This window comes from Salvelinus alpinus, chromosome 3 (genome assembly GCF_045679555.1).
Source record: "Salvelinus alpinus chromosome 3, SLU_Salpinus.1, whole genome shotgun sequence".
NCBI classification, from domain to species: Eukaryota; Metazoa; Chordata; class Actinopteri; order Salmoniformes; family Salmonidae; genus Salvelinus; species Salvelinus alpinus.
The window spans coordinates 32,967,762-32,986,267 of record NC_092088.1 but is presented as its reverse complement, the minus strand read 5'-3'; positions in this window follow the sequence as shown (position 1 = coordinate 32,986,267).

Below are 18,506 nucleotides of genomic sequence, written 5' to 3'. Positions count from 1 at the left end.
CTGGACATGGTGACGCAGGGGAATCATAGGGAACGTATCAGTCTATACATTATCGATTCGCCTGCGTTTCCAGTGGTGCTGGATATTCCCTGGTTGGCCCGGCACAATCCCAATATTTCGTGGAGACAGGGGGTTCTCCAGGGGTGGTCAGAGGAGTGTTCTGGAAGGTGTCTGGGAGTTTCCATTGGTGCCACGTCGGTGGAGAGTCCAGACCAGGGTTCCACGGTGCGCATTCCCCCCGAGTATGCCGATTTGGCAATCGCTTTCTGTAAAAAGAAAGCGATGAAATTACCACCACATCGACCGGGTAGGGATTGTGCGATAGATCTCCAGGTTAACGCTGCGCTTCCTAAGAGTCACGTGTACCCTTTGTCCCAAGAGGAGACGTTGGCTATGGAGACATATGTCACGGAATCTCTGGGACAGGGGTACATTCGGCCCTCCATCTCACCCGTCTCCTCGAGTTTCTTTTTTGTGAAGAAAAAGGAGGGAGGTTTGCGTCCGTGTATTGATTATAGAGGTCTAAATGCCATCACGGTGGGGTTTAGTTACCCACTACCTCTCATCGCTTCGGCGGTGGAATCATTTCACGGAGCGCAGTTCTTTACAAAACTGGACCTCAGGAGCGCGTACAGCCTGGTGCGTATTCGGGAGGGAGACGAGTGGAAAACCGCATTTAGTACCACATCGGGCCACTATGAGTACTGCGTCATGCCGTATGGGTTAAAGAATGCTCCAGCCGTGTTCCAATCCTTTGTAGACGACATTCTCAGGGACCTGCACGGGCAGGGGGTAGTTGTGTATATCGATGACATTCTGATCTACTCAACTACTCACGCCGCGCATGTATCTCTAGTGCGCAAAGTGCTTGGCAGACTGCTGGAGCATGACTTATACGTCAAGGCTGAGAAGTGTGTGTTTTCCAAACAAGCCGTCTCCTTCCTGGGTTATCGCATTTCCACCTCGGGGGTGGTGGTGGAGAGTGACCGCATAAAGGCCGTGCGTAATTGGCCGACTCCGACCACGGTAAAAGAGGTGCAGCGTTTTTGGGGTTTTGCCAACTACTACCGGAGATTTATCCGGGGTTTTGGCCAGGTAGCGGCTCCCATTACCTCACTGCTGAGGGGGGGTCCGGTGAGGTTGCGGTGGTCAGCGCCGGCGGACGGAGCTTTCAACAGGTTGAAGGCTCTGTTCACGGAGGCTCCCGTGTTAGCGCATCCGGATCCCTCTTTAGCATTCATAGTGGAGGTGGACGCTTCCGAGGCTGGGGTGGGTGCCGTGCTATCACAGCGTCGGGTGCGCCACCAAAACTCCGCCCCTGCGCTTTCTTCTCTAGTAAGCTCAGTGCAGCGGAGCGTAACTATGATGTGGGGGATCGGGAGTTGTTAGCGGTGGTCAGGGCTCTGAAGGTGTGGAGACACTGGCTTGAGGGGGCTAAGCACCCTTTTCTCATCTGGACCGACCACCAGAATCTGGAGTATATTCGGGCAGCTCGGAGACTGAACCCACGTCAGGCAAGGTGGGCCATGTTTTTCACCCGGTTTAGGTACACGTTGTCCTGTAGACCCGGTTCAAAAAACGTAAAGGCAGACGCACTGTCCCGCCTTTACGACACGGAGGAGAGGACCACTGAACCCACTCCCATCATCCCCGCCTCGAGGCTGATCGCGCCAGTGGTATGGGAGGTGGACTCGGACATCGAGCGGGCGCTACGGGCGGAACCCGCGCCTCCTCAGTGTCCGGCGGGCCGTAAGTACGTACCGCTTGGTGTTCGGGACCGCCTGATTCGGTGGGCTCATGTCCTACCCTCCTCGGGTCACCCTGGGGTGACGAGGACAGTGGGGAGCCTTCGGGGGAGGTATTGGTGGCCTACCTTAGCTCGAGACGTTAGGGTTTATGTCTCCTCCTGTTCGGTATGCGCTCAGAGTAAGGCTCCTAGGCACCTTCCTCGAGGGAAGTTGCAACCCCTCCCCGTTCCACAACGGCCATGGTCTCATCTGTCTGTAGACTTCCTGACCGATCTGCCTCCCTCTCAGGGAGACACTACGGTTCTGGTAATTGTGGATCGGTTTTCTAAGTCCTGCCGTCTCCTCCCGTTGCCCGGTATCCCTACTGCCCTACAGACTGCGGAGGCCTTATTCACTCACGTCTTCCGGCACTACGGGGTGCCGGAGGATATTGTTTCTGATCGGGGCCCCCAGTTCACGTCCCGAGTGTGGAGGGCGTTCATGGAGCGTCTGGGGGTCACGGTCAGCCTGACTTCCGGGTATCACCCCGAGAGTAATGGGCAGGTGGAGAGAGTGAACCAGGAGGTGGGTAGGTTTCTGCGGTCGTATTGTCAGGACCGGCCAGGGGAGTGGGCGAGATACATTCCCTGGGCTGAGATGGCCCAGAACTCACTATGCCACTCCTCTACTAATGTGTCCCCCTTTCAGTGTGTGTTGGGGTACCAGCCGGTCCTGGCACCATGGCATCCGAGCCAGACCGAGGCTCCTGCGGTGGAGGAGTGGGTACAGCGCTCCAAGGAGACCTGAAGGGCCGTCCGGGAGTCCCTTCAACAAGCTACTGGAAGGCAGAAGAGGAGCGCTGACCGCCACCGCAGTGAGGCCCCCGTGTTTGTACCGGGGGAAAGGGTCTGGCTCTCGACCCGAAACCTACCCCTCCGCTTGCCCTGCCGGAAGCTGAGGCCGCAGTGTGTAGGGCCATTCAAAGTCCTGAGGAGAATAAACGAGGTGTGTTATCGATTAAAACTCCCTTCCTATTATCGTATTAACCCCTCGTTTCATGTGTCTCTCCTCAGGCCGGTGGTAGCTGGTCCCCTGCAGGACGGTGAGGTACCGGAGGTCCCTCCTCCCCCTCTGGACATCGAGGGGTCCCCGGCGTACACGATACGGGCCATTCTGGACTCGAGACGCCGGGCGAGGGGCCTGCAGTACCTCGTGGACTGGGAGGGGTACGGTCCGGAGGAGAGGTGCTGGGTACCAGTGGAGGACATGTTGGATCCATCTATGGTAAAGGTTTTCCATCGCCTCCATCCGGAGCGCCCTGCGCCTCGTCCTCCGGGTCGACCTCGAGGCCGGTGTCGGCGCGCTGCGGGAGCCGCGCGTCAGAGGGGGGGTACTGTCACGACTTCAACCGAGGCAGGCTCTCCTTCCCGTTCGGGTGGCGCTCGGCGGTCGTCGTCACCGGCCTACTAGCTGCTACTGACTCTTTTTCCTCCCCCTCCTTATGTGTTTATGTGTATCACCTGGTTTGAGGGAATTGGCAATCAGGGTGGCTTTATTAGTCAGCTAGCCTGTCTGCTTCTTTGTGCGGGATTGTTCGTCTGTTTCTTTGGATTTCGGGAGTGGTTCGTGTTTGTGTAATGGTTTTGTCTTCATGTTTGAAGACAGGTGTTTATTTGACACCCAGTAGTCCGGTTTGGACATTGTTGGTTTACGGGTTGGGAATTAAACTCAACGTATTGAAGCTCTGCTGTTCCTGCGTCTGATTCCACACACACCCCGACACCTAGAGCGTTACATGCGCGCAGTAGAAAATGTGCAGAAAACTGCTATTGATTGATTTATCCTACCATGTAATGTGGACTAGTCACTAGTGGCTATTTACAAAGCTTGCAAATGATATTTGTGAAAAAAATAAAAGACATTATAACCTTTTCTCAATATAGGGGGTGCTGTTTCAACATTAGCATTTATCGTCTCCAAATTAAACTGCCTCATACTCAATTCTTGCTCGTACAATATGCATATTATAGTTATTATTGGATAGAAAACACTCTCTAGTTTCTATAGCCGTTTGAATTATGTCTCTGAGTGAAACAGAACTCATTCTACAGCACTTTTCCTGATATGGAGTGAGATTTCAGACATTTTGGCCTCTGGTCCCAGGTCAGTTTTAAAGTCCCTGTAAATCCTATGAGGATACAAACACTGCCCATGCCTTCCTCTAGATGTCAGTAAGAGGTGACAATTTGAATGGAGTCGATTGCGCAATCAGGGCCAGTATAAAACAGAAAAGACCGGATGTACCGTTCTTTTCCTGCTGCGCCTCACGCAAGATGGACGTCGGACTCTCTCTCTTTCCAAGCGTTGGTTTAGCCACTTATATATCGCCGGTCATGTTTTTACTCGTTATAGGTGTTAAAAACATCATAAGGTAGTTAATTTAAACCGTTTTATAGCAATTTATATCCGTTTAGTGCGATTTTGAGGCATTGCTTTGTGATGCACATTGAAGCACCGGGCACGTTTCGGGGTCCCGGTCGAACGTTAGTGGGCATTTCGACGGACAAGAGGACAGCTTTCGACCAAAAGAAGATTAGACCCAAGAAAGGATACATTGCCCAAGATACTGATGGAAGAACAGCTCACAGTAAGAACTATTTATGATGATAAATCGCTGTTCTGTAGAAAAATTTTAAACGCATATGTCGCCATTTTGTTATGTGTAGCTTCGCTTGGCGGACCCGGTATTGCACAGTAAGGATAATTTTACAAATGTAAGTCAGCGATTGCATTAAGAACTAATTTGTCTTTCGATTCCTGTCAACCCTGTATTTTTTTGTCAAGTTTATGATTAGCTATCGATTAGACTAGATCACTCTCAAATATAGCGCCCGACATTTTCAGGGCAGTTTTGCTAGTATTCTCATTGTATAACCACGTTTTTTTGTGGCTAAATATGCACATTTTCGAACAAACTCTATATGTATTTTGTAATATGATGTTACAGGAGTGTCATCGGAAGAATTCTGAGAAGGTTAGTGAAAAAATTAATATATTTTGGTGATCATAACGTTATCGCTCCCCTTGCCTTTGATTCATGCTGGGGTAACGTTTGCACATGTGGTATGCTAATATAACGATTTATTGTGTTTTCGCTGTAAAACGCTTAGAAAATCTGAAATATTGTCTGAATTCACAAGATCTGTGTCTTTCCATTGCTATGCTTTGTCTATTTTTATGAAATGTTTTATGATGAGTAAATTGGTAATACACGTTGCTCTCTGTATTTATTCTAGTCGAGTTGTGATGGTGGGTGCAATTGTAAACTATGATTTCTACCTGAAATATGCACATTTTTCTAACAAAAACTATCCTATACAATAAATATGTTATCAGACTGTCATCTGATGAGGTTTTTTCTTGGTTAGTGGCTATCAATATCTTTATTTGGCCGAATTGGTGATAGCTACTGGTGGAGAGAAAAAATGGTGGACAAAGAAAAATGGTGTCTTTTGCTAACGTGGTTAGCTAATAGATTTACATATTGTGTCTTCCCTGTAAAACATTTTAAAAATCAGAAATGATTGCTGGATTCACAAGAAGTGGATCTTTCATCTGGTATCTTGGACTTGTGATTGAATGATATTTAGATGCTACTATTTACTTGTGACGCTATGCTAGCTATGCTATTCAGCTTTTTTACTGGTGGGGGGTGGGGGGTGCTCCCGGATCCGGGTTTCTGACTCGTTAGAAGTTAACCTGGCTTAGGCTGTTGATATGAAATTGTTGAATTAATTCAACCTAATAGGTATACTGTCAACAGAGAGACACAAAAGTAAAGGAAGGTAAAACTTTTCAAAAACAATTTTTCTTAAAAAAAATTCACAATTTTGGGAGACCTGAAAAGGAGTTCAACTGAGTGTCACATATCTTTGGTGTGCTTTATAAGGTTTTATGCTGTATATATATACCTTATCTATTATTACATTATAATTAATAAGATTTATGTAATGTAGCATAAAACACTGTTTGCCTACACTCAGAAAAAAGGTTAGGAGAACCCTTTTTGGTTCCAGGTAGAACCCTATTAGGTTACCAAAAAGGGTTATATCTGGAACCAAAAAGGGTTCTTCAAAGGGTTTTCCTATGGGGACAGCCGAAGAACCCTTTTAGGTTCTAGTTTTGAATATTGCTTAGGAAAGAATGGCTATCTGACCTGTTTGTGTGTATCACCGATCTGTGCATCAGCCAGGCTATAAACTATAAAATGGGCAGGAGGGTCCACAGACTTGTGGTTGGGAATCCCTGCTGTAACCAATCATCTGTTGGCTGACATTAGCTTGACTGTTCTCTTTGTTTCTCCCTTTAGAACAAGGAGGTCAGACTCCCTCCCTAGGACAACCAAGTCCTGCCTCATCTTTTGGTCAATGTGTTTGCATTGTTTAATGCCGTCTTTAAACAATTGTTCTGTAGAATATCTTATAAAGTTTTGACAAATACCCTTTGTTTGATTTTTTTGTGTCTGTGTCAAGTCCCTCTGACCATACAACTGAAAAGATGAACATTTAGATACTGAAGATGAAGATCAAAATGGAGGCTTTGGAAGAAGAAAGGGACTTCCTCCGCAAAACTGTTAACCAGTTGTATGGTAAACTAACGTCAGTAATCTGTTTCCATGTCTGTCTGGGTTTTTGCAAACATAATTGCTTTCAAGCCAACCCAATATGTCTTTAAAGAAGAGAAGGTGGAACGTTAGCGTTGACATTACGAGAAAGAGACGTCATCAGAGAGCGCAACAGGACACTGTACTGTCTACAAAGGTTAAAAAAGTTTTAATAGGAGACAGAATGCGATCGGATCATAATCTAATTGGCATTGACATAACTCTTATAGATTTTCCACATGGACGGGGATATTGGAAATTTAATCAAAGTTTACTGGAGAACAACTTATTTTTAACTAAGACAAAATCATTTATAACTGAATTTTTCCAGTATAATATAGGTTCAGCAAACAAGACTAACAAGGGAAATCGATGAACTAATAGTACAGGTAGATAGCAATAAAAAAGATACTACAGAGATACAAAATAAGTTAAAAAAAGAACTTGAGGAACTTATTCAAGAATGATCTAATGTAATCTATTACAAAAATAAAGCAAATTGGATGGAATATGGAGAAAAATGCGCAAAATTCTTCCTGAATCTCCAATACAGGAACGCTAACAAAAATAATTTGTAGAAACTCATTACTGAAGACGGAGTCATCTATGATTCTCCGAATTATATTTTAAAAGAGGGATCTAAATATTTTAGGCAGATGTTGTAACGGCTTTCTTCTGTGGACGAAGGAGAGGACCAAAGCGCAGCGTAGTTAGTGTTCATCATGTTTAATAACGACAATAAATGTGAACACTACAAAATACAAAAACAACAAATGTGAAAAACCGAAACAGTCCTATCTGGTGCATAGACACAAAGACAGAAGACAACCACCCACAAAACCCAACACAAAACAGGCTTCCTAAATATGGTTCCCAATCAGAGACAATGACTAACACCTGCCTCTGATTGAGAACCATATCAGTCCAAACATAGAAACGGAAAACTAGACACACAACATAGAATGCCCACTCAGCTCACGTCCTGACCAACACTAAAACAAAGAAAACACAAAAGAACTATGGTCAGAACGTGACAGTACCAAACCCCCCCCCCCCCCCCCCCCTCCAAGGTGCGGACTCCGGCCACAAAACCTGAACCTATAGGGGAGGGTCTGGGTGGGCATCTGTCCGCGATGGCGGCTCTGGCGCTGGACGTGGACCCCACTCCACCATAGTCTTTGTCCGCTTCACTGACGTCCTTTGAGAGGCGACACTCGCCGCCGACCCTGGCCTGGGAACCCTAATAAAGGGCCCCACCGGACTGACGAGCGCCTCTGGACTGAGGGGCGCCTCTGGACTGAGGAAACTCCTCCGGACTGAGGGGCAGCTCCGAACTGAGGGGTAGCTCATGACTGAGGGGTAGCTCATGACTGAGAGGTAGCTCATGACTGAGAGGTAGCTCATGACTGAGAGGTAGCTCAGGACTGAGAGATAGCCCAGGACTGAGAGATAGCCCAGGACTGAGAGATAGCTCCGGACTGAGAGATAGCTCCGGACTGAAGGGCAGCTCCAGACTGAAAGGCAGCTCCGGACTGAAAGGCAGCTCCGGACTGTAGGGCAGCTCATGACTGAAGGGCAGCTCATGACTGAAGGGCAGCTCATGACTGAAGGGCAGCTCATGCAGCTCCTGACTGGCGGGCGGCTCCGGCAGCTCCTGACTGGCGGGCGGCTCCGGCAGCACCTGACTGGCGGGCGGCTCCGGCAGCTCCTGACTGGCGGGCGGCTCCGGCAACTCCTGACTGGCGGGCGGCTCCGGCAGCTCCTGACTGGCGGGCGGCTCCGGCAGCTCCTGACTGGCGGGCGGCTCAGATGGCGCTGGACAGACGGGCGGCTCAGATGGAGCTGGGCAGACGGGCGGCTCAGATGGCGCTGGGCAGACGGGCGGCTCAGATGGCGCTGGGCAGACGGGCAGCTCAGATGGCGCTGGGCAGACGGGCGGCTCAGATGGCGCTGGGCAGACGGGCGGCTCAGGCGGCGCTGGGCAGACGGGCAGCGCAGGCGGCGCTGGGCACACGGGCAGCGCAGGCGGTGCTGGGCAGACGGGCAGCGCAGGCGGCGCTGGGCAGACGGGCAGCGCAGGCGGCGCTGGGCAGACGGCAGACTCTGGCCTGCTGAGGCGCACAGTAGGCCTGGTGCGTGGTGCCGGAACTGGTGGTACCGGGCTGGGAACACGCACCACTGGGCGAGTGCGGGGAGCAGGAACAGGGCGTACAGGGCTCTGGAGACGCACAGGAGGCTTGGTGCGTGGTGCCGGAACTGGTGGTACCGGACTGGGGACACGCACCACTGGGCGAGTGCGGGGAGGAGGAACAGGGCACACTGGACTCTGGAGGCACACAGTAGGCCTGGTGCGTGGTGCCGGAACTGGTGGTACCGGACTGGTAACACGCACCTCTGGGCGAGTGCGGGGAGCAGGAACAGAACACCCCGGGTTGTGAAGGTACTCTGGAGACCTGGTGTGTATAGCCGGCATCAATTGCTCCGGAACTTCAACACATGCTTCAGGATGAGCACTATGAACTGACACATGTGGCATCACACAGCTAACACGCTCCTTAGGGCGAATGACGTGCATACTACGCCAAATCAACAGCTCTCTCTCTTCACTCTCCTCCAATTTTATCAACAACTCCTCGAATGTCTTATAATCTCCCCTCCATTCACTCTCCTCCAATCTGTCCAATAACTCCTCAACATTCTCCGACTCATACCTCAATTTCGCCGACTGCTCTGATTCCATCCTCTGCTCCTTACGGTAAGCACGGGGAGCTTGCGCAGGTCTCCTACCTGACTTCGCCACATTCCCCGTGTGCCCCCCCCAATACATTTTTGGGGCTGCCTCTCGGGCTTCCTTGCCAGACATGTTCCCTCAAAGCGCTGGCTCCCTTTAGCTGCTACCTCCGCTCTCCTGACTGCCTCCAACTGTTCCCATGGAAGGCGATCCCTTCCAGCCAGGATCTCCTCCCATGTGTAGCAACCCTTTCCGTCCAGAACGTCTTCCCATGTCCAGGAGACCTGACATCGCTGCTGCTGCTGCTGCTGCTGCTGCCTGTTACCACGCTGCTTGGTCCTTTTTTGGTGGGTGGTTCTGTAACGGCTTTCTTCTGTGGACGAAGGAGAGGACCAAAGCGCAGCGTGGTTAGTGTTCATCATGTTTAATAACGACAATAAACGTGAACACTACAAAATACAAAAACAACAAATGTGAAAAACCGAAACAGTCCTATCTGGTGCATAGACACAAAGACAGAAGACAACCACCCACAAAACCCAACACAAAACAGGCTACCTAAATATGGTTCCCAATCAGAGACAATGACTAACACCTGCCTCTGATTGAGAACCATATCAGGCCAAACATAGAAACAGAAAACTAGACACACAACATAGAATGCCCACTCAGCCCACGTCCTGACCAACACTAAAACAAAGAAAACACAAAAGAACTATGGTCAGAACGTGACAGATGTTGTCACGACTCCGACCGAAGCAGGCTCCCCTTCCCGTTCGGGTGGCGCTCGGCGGTCGTCGTCACCGGCCTATTAGCTGCCACTGATTCTTTTCTCCCCCTCTTTATGTGTTTATTGATTACACCTGTTTTGAGTTTGTTGTAATTAGTTGGGCTTTATTAGTCAGCCGGCCCACCCGTTTCTTTGTGCGGGATTGATTATTGTAAGCCTGGTGTTTGTTTCAGACGTACATGTTTGTTTATGTTCGTGTATAGTGCTGGGCTGTTTTCGTTCCCCGTGTCTGGGGCAGTTTATTTTGAGCACCCAGTGTTTAGTGGGGTGGCCGTGGTTCACCGTGAATGCATTAAAGGAGCATTATATTGAACTGTCTGTTTTCCTGCGCCTGACTTCACACTCCCGACACCCAATACCTTACAGATGTTCTCTTTTCCGTCTCATCCTCTCTCACTGAATGAAGATTACGGTAAGGAATTCTTTCAAAATAATGGAAAAAATTGAAAATTAACAAATGTACAGAAAGATCAGTGCGAAGGCCAAATTACAGAGGAAGAACTTTTTTGTTCAAATATTTTTTATTGAACACACACAGGCATGGTGTATAGGTATGAAAGGCAGGTATACAATTTTTAACTAAACATAAAAGAGCAGACAGAAATAAAAAGATCCAGAGTTCTGGGTACAAAACAATTATTACAAAACAAGACATACAAAACAAGGACAGGTAGAAAGAAAGAGGGTGGGTGTCACCCCCCCCTTATTCCCCCCCTTTATCCCTCCCCCCCTTTATCCCTTCCCCTTATACCCCTCCCCGCTGCTCGGGTGGCGGTGCCAGCACGTGCTGCCCAGAGGTGGATTAAAATATTACAATGGAGAGTGCGTTAAAAAGTACAAATTCACAGCGCCGAATGGTCCAAGTAAGAGAGGAAAGGCTGCCAGATCTGATCAAATGTTAATAATTTATTGTTCAGAATATATCTAATCCTTTCTAAGTGTACAGTGTTTGCCAATTCGCTGAGCCATAATTTGGTAGTGGGCGCTTCCCTCTTTTTCCAGAACAACAAGATTAGTTTTTTTGCCGAAATGAGACTGTAAGAGATGAGTTGTTTTTGGGGGTTGGTTAGTCCGATTAGGGAATCAGACACTCCCAGGATTATCAGAAGCGGGTCTGGGTCAATTGAAGTCTCCAGAACTTCAGAGAGGATCCTAAAAATTCCACACCAGTAACCATGCAAGCTAGAGCATAGGGCAAAGCAGTGGAGAAGTGTACCCTGTGCAGCCTGACATTTATCACACATAGGGGATGTATCAGGAAATATCCTATGCAGTTTGGTTTTGGAATAGTGTAATCTGTGTAATACCTTGAATTGTATGAGCCGATGTCTGGAGTTAATGGAGCAGGTGTGGATATACTCCAAGCTATCTTCCCAGTCTGCCATCGAAATGTCAGTCCCTAGTTCTTCCTCCCATTTTGCCTTAATGGCATCTGTAGAGGGTGTGCTAACCGATTGAAAAGAATCATATAAACGAGATATCAGTTTGTCTGCGGTGGGGGATGTTTTTATGCATCCGTCAAACATGGAAGGCTTAGCGTTCCCAAATGTTGGGAGGTGTTTCCTAACATAGTCTCTGATTTGTAGGTATCTGAAAAAGTTACTTCTGGGAAGATTATAAGTTTCCCTCAGCAACTCAAAGGAAGCAAAGGTCCCTTCTATATATAAATCCCCTATGGTACTTATCCCCAACTCTCCCCATTGCTCAAAGGTGTTATCAAGGTTGGAGGGGGCAAAGGAGGGGTTCCTGGCAACAGGGAGCATGAATGACATTGGTCTAAGCTCAAAGTGGGTTTTAATTTGCTTCCAGATTCGGACTGTGCAATGTATAATAGGATTGTTACGATAAAGTGACCTCTCCAGATTGACAGGCGACAAAATCACAGCACCAATAGAGAAGGGGTGACACTCCTCCCGCTCCATACTAAGCCAGGTGGGTGACGGACGTGCGTCATCCAGCAAAAACGTAACCGCACGGAGGTTAGCGGCCCAATAATAAAATATAAAATTTGGGAGAGACAATCCTCCTTCCATCTTGGATTTGCAGAGGTGTTTTTTACCTATCCTGTGTGTTTTATAATCCCAGATGAAAGGATTGATAATTGAGTCCAGTTGTTTATGAAAGGATTTAGGTATGAATACTGGGATGTTCTGGTATAGGTAGAGCAGTTGTGGGAGGAAGACCATTTTAATGGCATTAATTCTTCCGAGCAGAGAAATTGGGAGAGTTCTCCAAAATTGTATGTTTGTCTTTAGTTTTTGCATCAGCGAGGGGAAATTCTCTTTAAATAGTAAGGAATATTGTTTGGTAACTACAATTCCTAGATAGGTAAATTTTTCTGAAGATAACTTAAGTGGAAGATGTTCTAGCCAGGAGGTGTTTTGTAACCGTATGGGCATTAATTCACTCTTGTTCCAATTTATTCTGTATCCCGAGAAGGTACCAAACAAATTAATCACATCAAGGATAGCTGGAATACTAGCTTGGGGTTCTGTTACATAGAGGAGAATGTCATCTGCGTATAGGGAAATCTTATTTAGAGTATCTTTAGTATTATAGCCGTGTATTGCTGCATCAGATCTAATCGTCTGAGCGAGAGGTTCAATGATTAGGGCGAAGAGCATAGGCGACAGCGCACAACCCTGCCTTGTCCCTCTGTAGAGGTTAAATCGGGGCGACAATGATTGGTTAGTGAGTATTCTCGCACAGGGGTTCCTATATAAAAGCTGGATCCAATTTATGAACCCATCTCCAATATTAAATTTCTGTAGGACTTTGAATAGATAGGACCACTCAACTTGGTCAAAAGCCTTCTCGGCGTCAAGAGATATAACGGCAAGGTCTACGTTTGGTAACCTCTGAGAATACATAATGTTGAAGAGGCGCCTGAGATTGAAGAATGAGTTTCTGTTCGGGATAAAGCCGGTCTGGTCCGAATGGACCAGTTTGCCAATTAAAGTGCTAAGCCTGTTAGCCAGGGTTTTTGCTAAAATCTTTTGGTCTGTATTGAGGAGGGATATTGGTCTGTACGACCCTACCTCTTCCGGATCTTTACCCTTCTTATGTATAACTGTAATGAATGCTTCATCCAAAGTAGATGGGAGAGCTCCATCCTCTCTGGACTGAACCAACATTTTGTGCAGGTAGGGAGAGAGCATGTTGCTGAATGTTTTATAGAATTCACCCGGGTATCCATCTGGGCCCGGGATCTTGCCACTCTTTAGAGTTTTGATTGTTTCTCGAATTTCTTCAAGAGATATTTCCTTATTCAGGAAGTTAGAATCTTCCTGGTTCAGGGCAGGAAGATCACAGTCATCCAAAAAGTTTTGCATAATTAAGGGGTTAGAATCGGCTTTAGATGTATATAGAGTCTCATAAAACTGACGGAATCTGTCATTGATGTCTTTGGGGGAAGAGAGTAATTCCCCAGATGCAGATTTAACTTTGTGAATCATTCGGTCACTCACAATTTTTCGAAGTTGTCTGGCGAGTAATTTGTGTGGTTTGTCACCAAACTCAAAATATTTTTGCTTGGCGTAGAGAAAAGATTTAGCAATTTTAGCTGAGAGAGTCTGATTATATTCAAATTTTAAAGAGGTAATTTTTTTATGTTTCTCCATAGATGGATGTCTAGCATTCTCCCTATCCAGTAAGTGAATTTGTCTCTCCAGTTCTACCAATTTTCCCTTGTTTTGCCTACTCCTGGCAGTCTGATAGGAGATGATACAGCCTCTCAAATAAGCCTTAAGTGTTTCCCACAGTAATGCTGGGGAAGTCTCTGTGTTGTCGTTGGTGTCAAAGAAAAATGTTATTTGGTCTTTAAGATGTTCACAGAATGTTGGTTCTGTGAGGAGCTGAGGATTTAACCTCCAGACCCTCTCGTTTGGTACCATGTCACCCAATCTCAGGGAGAAGGTGAGTGGACTGTGGTCCGAGATTATAATATCATGATACTTCACATTACAGGTATAGGGGAGTAGTTTAGCATCAACCAAAAAGTAGTCAATTCGAGTATAAACATTGTGAACATGAGAGTGAAAGGAGTATTCCCTACCCGTAGGGTTAGTGATCCTCCATATATCAAATAAGTTAGAATTCTTTATGTAGGTATTCAAGAATTCACTTGAATAGGAGGTGGGGGTTCGCCGGGTAGAGGATCTGTCCAAATATTGGTCTAGCACGCAGTTAAGGTCCCCTCCAATGATCAGGTTAGTATGGGAGATATCTGGAATCAGGGCAAGGACTCTTTTGAAAAAAGAGGGGTTATCAATGTTTGGCCCATAGATATTTAGTAGAGTTACAGAAGTAGAGTGGATCTCTCCTATTACGATCACATAACGACCCTCTTTATCCACAATAGTGGTTTTATGTAGAAAGGGAATTCCTTTCCGTACCAGAATCGCTGTGCCTCTCGTTTTGGCAGAGAAGTTAGAGTGATACACTTGCCCCACCCACCTACATTTAAGTCTGCTGTGAGAATTATTTTTCAGATGGGTTTCTTGCAAAAATATGATATCAGACGAGAGTGCTTTCAAGTGGGCTAGGACCTTGCCTCTCTTAATTGGTTCGTTTAAGCCCTTGACATTCCAGGAAGTGAATGTGAGCCCCGCCCCCCTCTCATTTGTAGTTCCTATGGTGGCCTGCATAACTTGTAACTCAATAAAAAGGTAAGAAAGCGCACCAAACCATCACGATCAGCATATGTAGCAGCTACACCCGAGCAGTATCCAACCAGCCCCTCCCCCCCTGCAAGCCCCTTTACTTCCCACCCTGTTCCCCTACTTTCCCCACTATTTACCCCCCCGATCAACCCACCTTTAACAGACATACACAAATAGGAGAGAAAATAAAATAAAAATAAAAATAATAAACACATTGTCTGGCCGATGCCAAAAAAGCACGGCGCGACCTCGAACAAGAGGTGAAACAAAAATAAAATCCCAACTGTACGTTCACCTCTCACTATCCTAGAACTTCTACTAACATATGAACTGAGGAGGCTCCCGCGAATAAAGTGTCCAATTAGCATCTAATAAACCTAAAGAGAATAAGTTGCAACCTAAACATATTGCGCACTTAAGCGGCATCTTGGGTCTATCTATCCCTGAGATAAGCAAGATATAGCATCACAAGATTATTTTGCTAAGCACTGCCGGTCTAAACATGAACCATCAGCAACCAACTTAGACAGCCGTACATTTACATATTGTGGGTTAGATCGGAAACAAGAATTTTTCTAAATTAAACGTATCCCCCAGTCAGAAAATAAATAAATAAAAAGGTTATATACATGTATACATACACACACATACACATACTTACCCATATACATATATATATATATATATATATACATACACATACACATATACATACATACATACATACATATACACACATATATATATATATACATACACATACACACACACACATACATACATACAAACACATACACACACATCCCCAAAAAATACATATAAAGGTATATATTTAAAAAAATATATATATACATATACACACACACACACCCATACATATATACATATGCGCATATACACATACATACCCATACATACAGAAACATTCATGCCCCAGAGTAATAATCTACACTAATTTAAAATATACACATACATAATAGTAAAATGCTAAGAGAAAATAATTATAAAGTACAAATAATAATTATATGTACGCACACCTACCTAGACACTACAGAGGGCTGGTAGGGATCTAATCGGGAGAGCGGCCCTCGGCTATATCAAAGGCAGAACGGCACAAAACATCAACTTGCTATCCAGGTGTCTGTGTCTGCCCCTTCCCCACCATCACCCCCAGTCCCCTGCAAGCTTTAAATAAATGGTATTGTAATAACAATAAATGTAAGAATTAAAAAATAAATGACGAAACAAAAAAAAACAAAAAAAAAAAATGGGGGGAATATAAGTACATTCATCCGAAAGTGTCAATGATCAAACCTGGAAGGCATCCTAAATAGGCATCGCTCTGAACACAGCCAGAATGAAAGTGACTTTAATTGAGAGCCAAGACCGCCCTCCACAGCATCTTACATGTTCGGTAGCCCTTGTTGAGACCGTTCAATACGGTTTCACCCATTATGGTTTAGTATGGATTCGATTCCATGAGCAGACCCTAACACACAATGACAAGGCACTCTAACCTGTACGGGGGATTGGCGTATGTTCCCGGATAAACTTCTCTGCGTCCAAAACCGAGGAGAGCCAAATCTTCTCACCGGAGGGCGGGGTAATTCTTAGTCTTGCAGGGAAGAGCAAGGCTGGGCGAAGATGGAGTTTGTAGAGTTTGGCCATGACATCTCTGTAGCCGCCACGGTCCTTTGCCACATCGGGCGCATAATCATCATAGACACGGAAGGGGTGCCCTTTATGTAACAGGTTGCCCCTCATTCGGGCCTCGCGCAGGATAAGATCCTTGGTCTTGAAACTGTGACAACAGATGATTACTGGGCGAGGGCGTTGACCCGGTCCAGGCACTGGGACAGGGGCGCGATGTGCACGGTCCAGCTGGGGGTCCGAAGCCAAAACGTCCGATCCCATTGCATCCTTCAATAGCTTGGCGAAGAAGTCGGTGGGGCGAGAGCCCGCCTCTACCCCCTCTGCCAGACCAACAACGCGAAGGTTATTACGTCTGGAACGGCCCTCCAGGTCGACCACTTTCACAGAAAGCCTCTGCACAGTACCCTGTAGTGACGAGCACAGCTTCTCTAACTCGTCGATCCTACTAGCGCTGAATTCAGAAGCCCTCTCAAGGTCCACAATACTCTGGCCCTGCGAAGCGACCGCTCGAATGGTGCCCTCGATTTTGGTGTCCAGTTCAGCAATAGTAGCCTTAAGATCCTCAGCTAAAGCAACACGTAGTTCTCCCAAAGCCTGGGTAAGTTCTTTAAGTGTCACGTTGTTGCCTGTGCCTTCCGCCATGTCTGTCTCGTTGTTTGGTGTGGAGTAGGCCTCCGATGTGGATTTATTGTCCTTTGGTCGCTTATTACTCGGCATTTTTACACAGAAAGTTACGATGTTGTATTAGAAAGAAACGTTTGTTGTAAAAAGTATCATAAAGTAGGTTAAGTTAGATTATTTCGCAAAGAAGTTGCAGGAGCCTCTCACACGCAGCCGTTCACTCCAACATGCTAGCTCCGCCCCCGAGGAAGAACTTTTTGAGGCTATTAAATCCTTTCAGTCTGGAAAAAACCCAGGGCTTGATGGCATACCGGTAGAGGTATATCAAGTATTTTTTGATATACTAAAAGCACCATTTTTAGATTGTTTTAACTACTCCTATAGAAATGGTAGTCTGTCAGGTACTCAGCAGGAAGGTCTGATTTTTCTATTATTAAAACAAGACCCAGATGGCAAATATAAAGATCCGGTCTATCTAAAAAACTGGAGGCCCCTTACACTTCAATGTTGTGATGCAAAAATACTAGCAAAATGCATAGCAAAATGCATAGCACTCCGAATTAAAGGGTTTTACCAGATATTGTTCATCCTGATCAGACGATACATTGGAGATAATATACGACAACTACTAGAAATAATAGAACATCATGAAACATATAAGAAGCCAGGAATGGTGTTTATAGCGGATTTTGAAAAGGCATTTGATAAAGTCAGACTGGATTTTATTTATAAATGCCTGGATTCTTTTCAGTTTCGGTAATTCTCTTATAAAATGGGTAAAAAATAGTGTATAGCAACCACAGGTGTATAATAGTAAATAACGGCTACTTCTCAGTGTCACGCCCTGACCTTAGAGATCCTTTTTATGTCTATTTTGGTTGGTCAGGGCATGAGTTGGGGTGGGCATTCTATGTTGTGTTCTATGTTGTCTAGTTCTATGTGTTTGGCCGGGTGTGGTACTCAATCAGAGGCAGCTGTCTATCGTTGTCTCTGATTGAGAACCATACTTAGGTAGCCTTTTCCCACCTGTGTTTGTGGGTAGTTGTTTTCTGTTTTGTTCTCAATCAGAGACAACAATATTCCTGACAGAACTGTTTCGTTTTCGTTCTTCCTCGTTGTTATTTTGTTTAGTGTTCAGTTTCAATTAAATTATAACATGAACACTTACCACGCTGCGTTTTGGTCACCTTCTTCCCAGGACGATCGTTACACTCAGAGAGTTCTGAATTGTCAAGAGGAGTTAAACAATGGTGTCCGCTGTCACCATATCTATTCGTTATGGCCATCGAAATGCTAGCTATTAAAATCAGATCCAATAACAACATTAGAGGAATAGAAATCCAAGGCTTAAAACAAAGGTGTCCATGTATGCCTATGACTCAAGTTTTATGTTAAGTCCGCAAGCTAGATCCCTGCAATGTCTCATTGAAGATGTAGATAACTTTTCTGGACTCTCTGGACTTAAACCTAATTATTATGTATTGGATCCTTAAAAATGTTTACATTACCTTGCAGCTTACCTATAAAATGGGCTGATGGTGAAGTAGACATATTCGGTATTCATATCACAAAATATATAAATAAGCTCTACACAATATCAAATCAAATTTATTTATGTAGCCCTTCTTACATCAGCTGATATCTCAAAGTGCTGTACAGA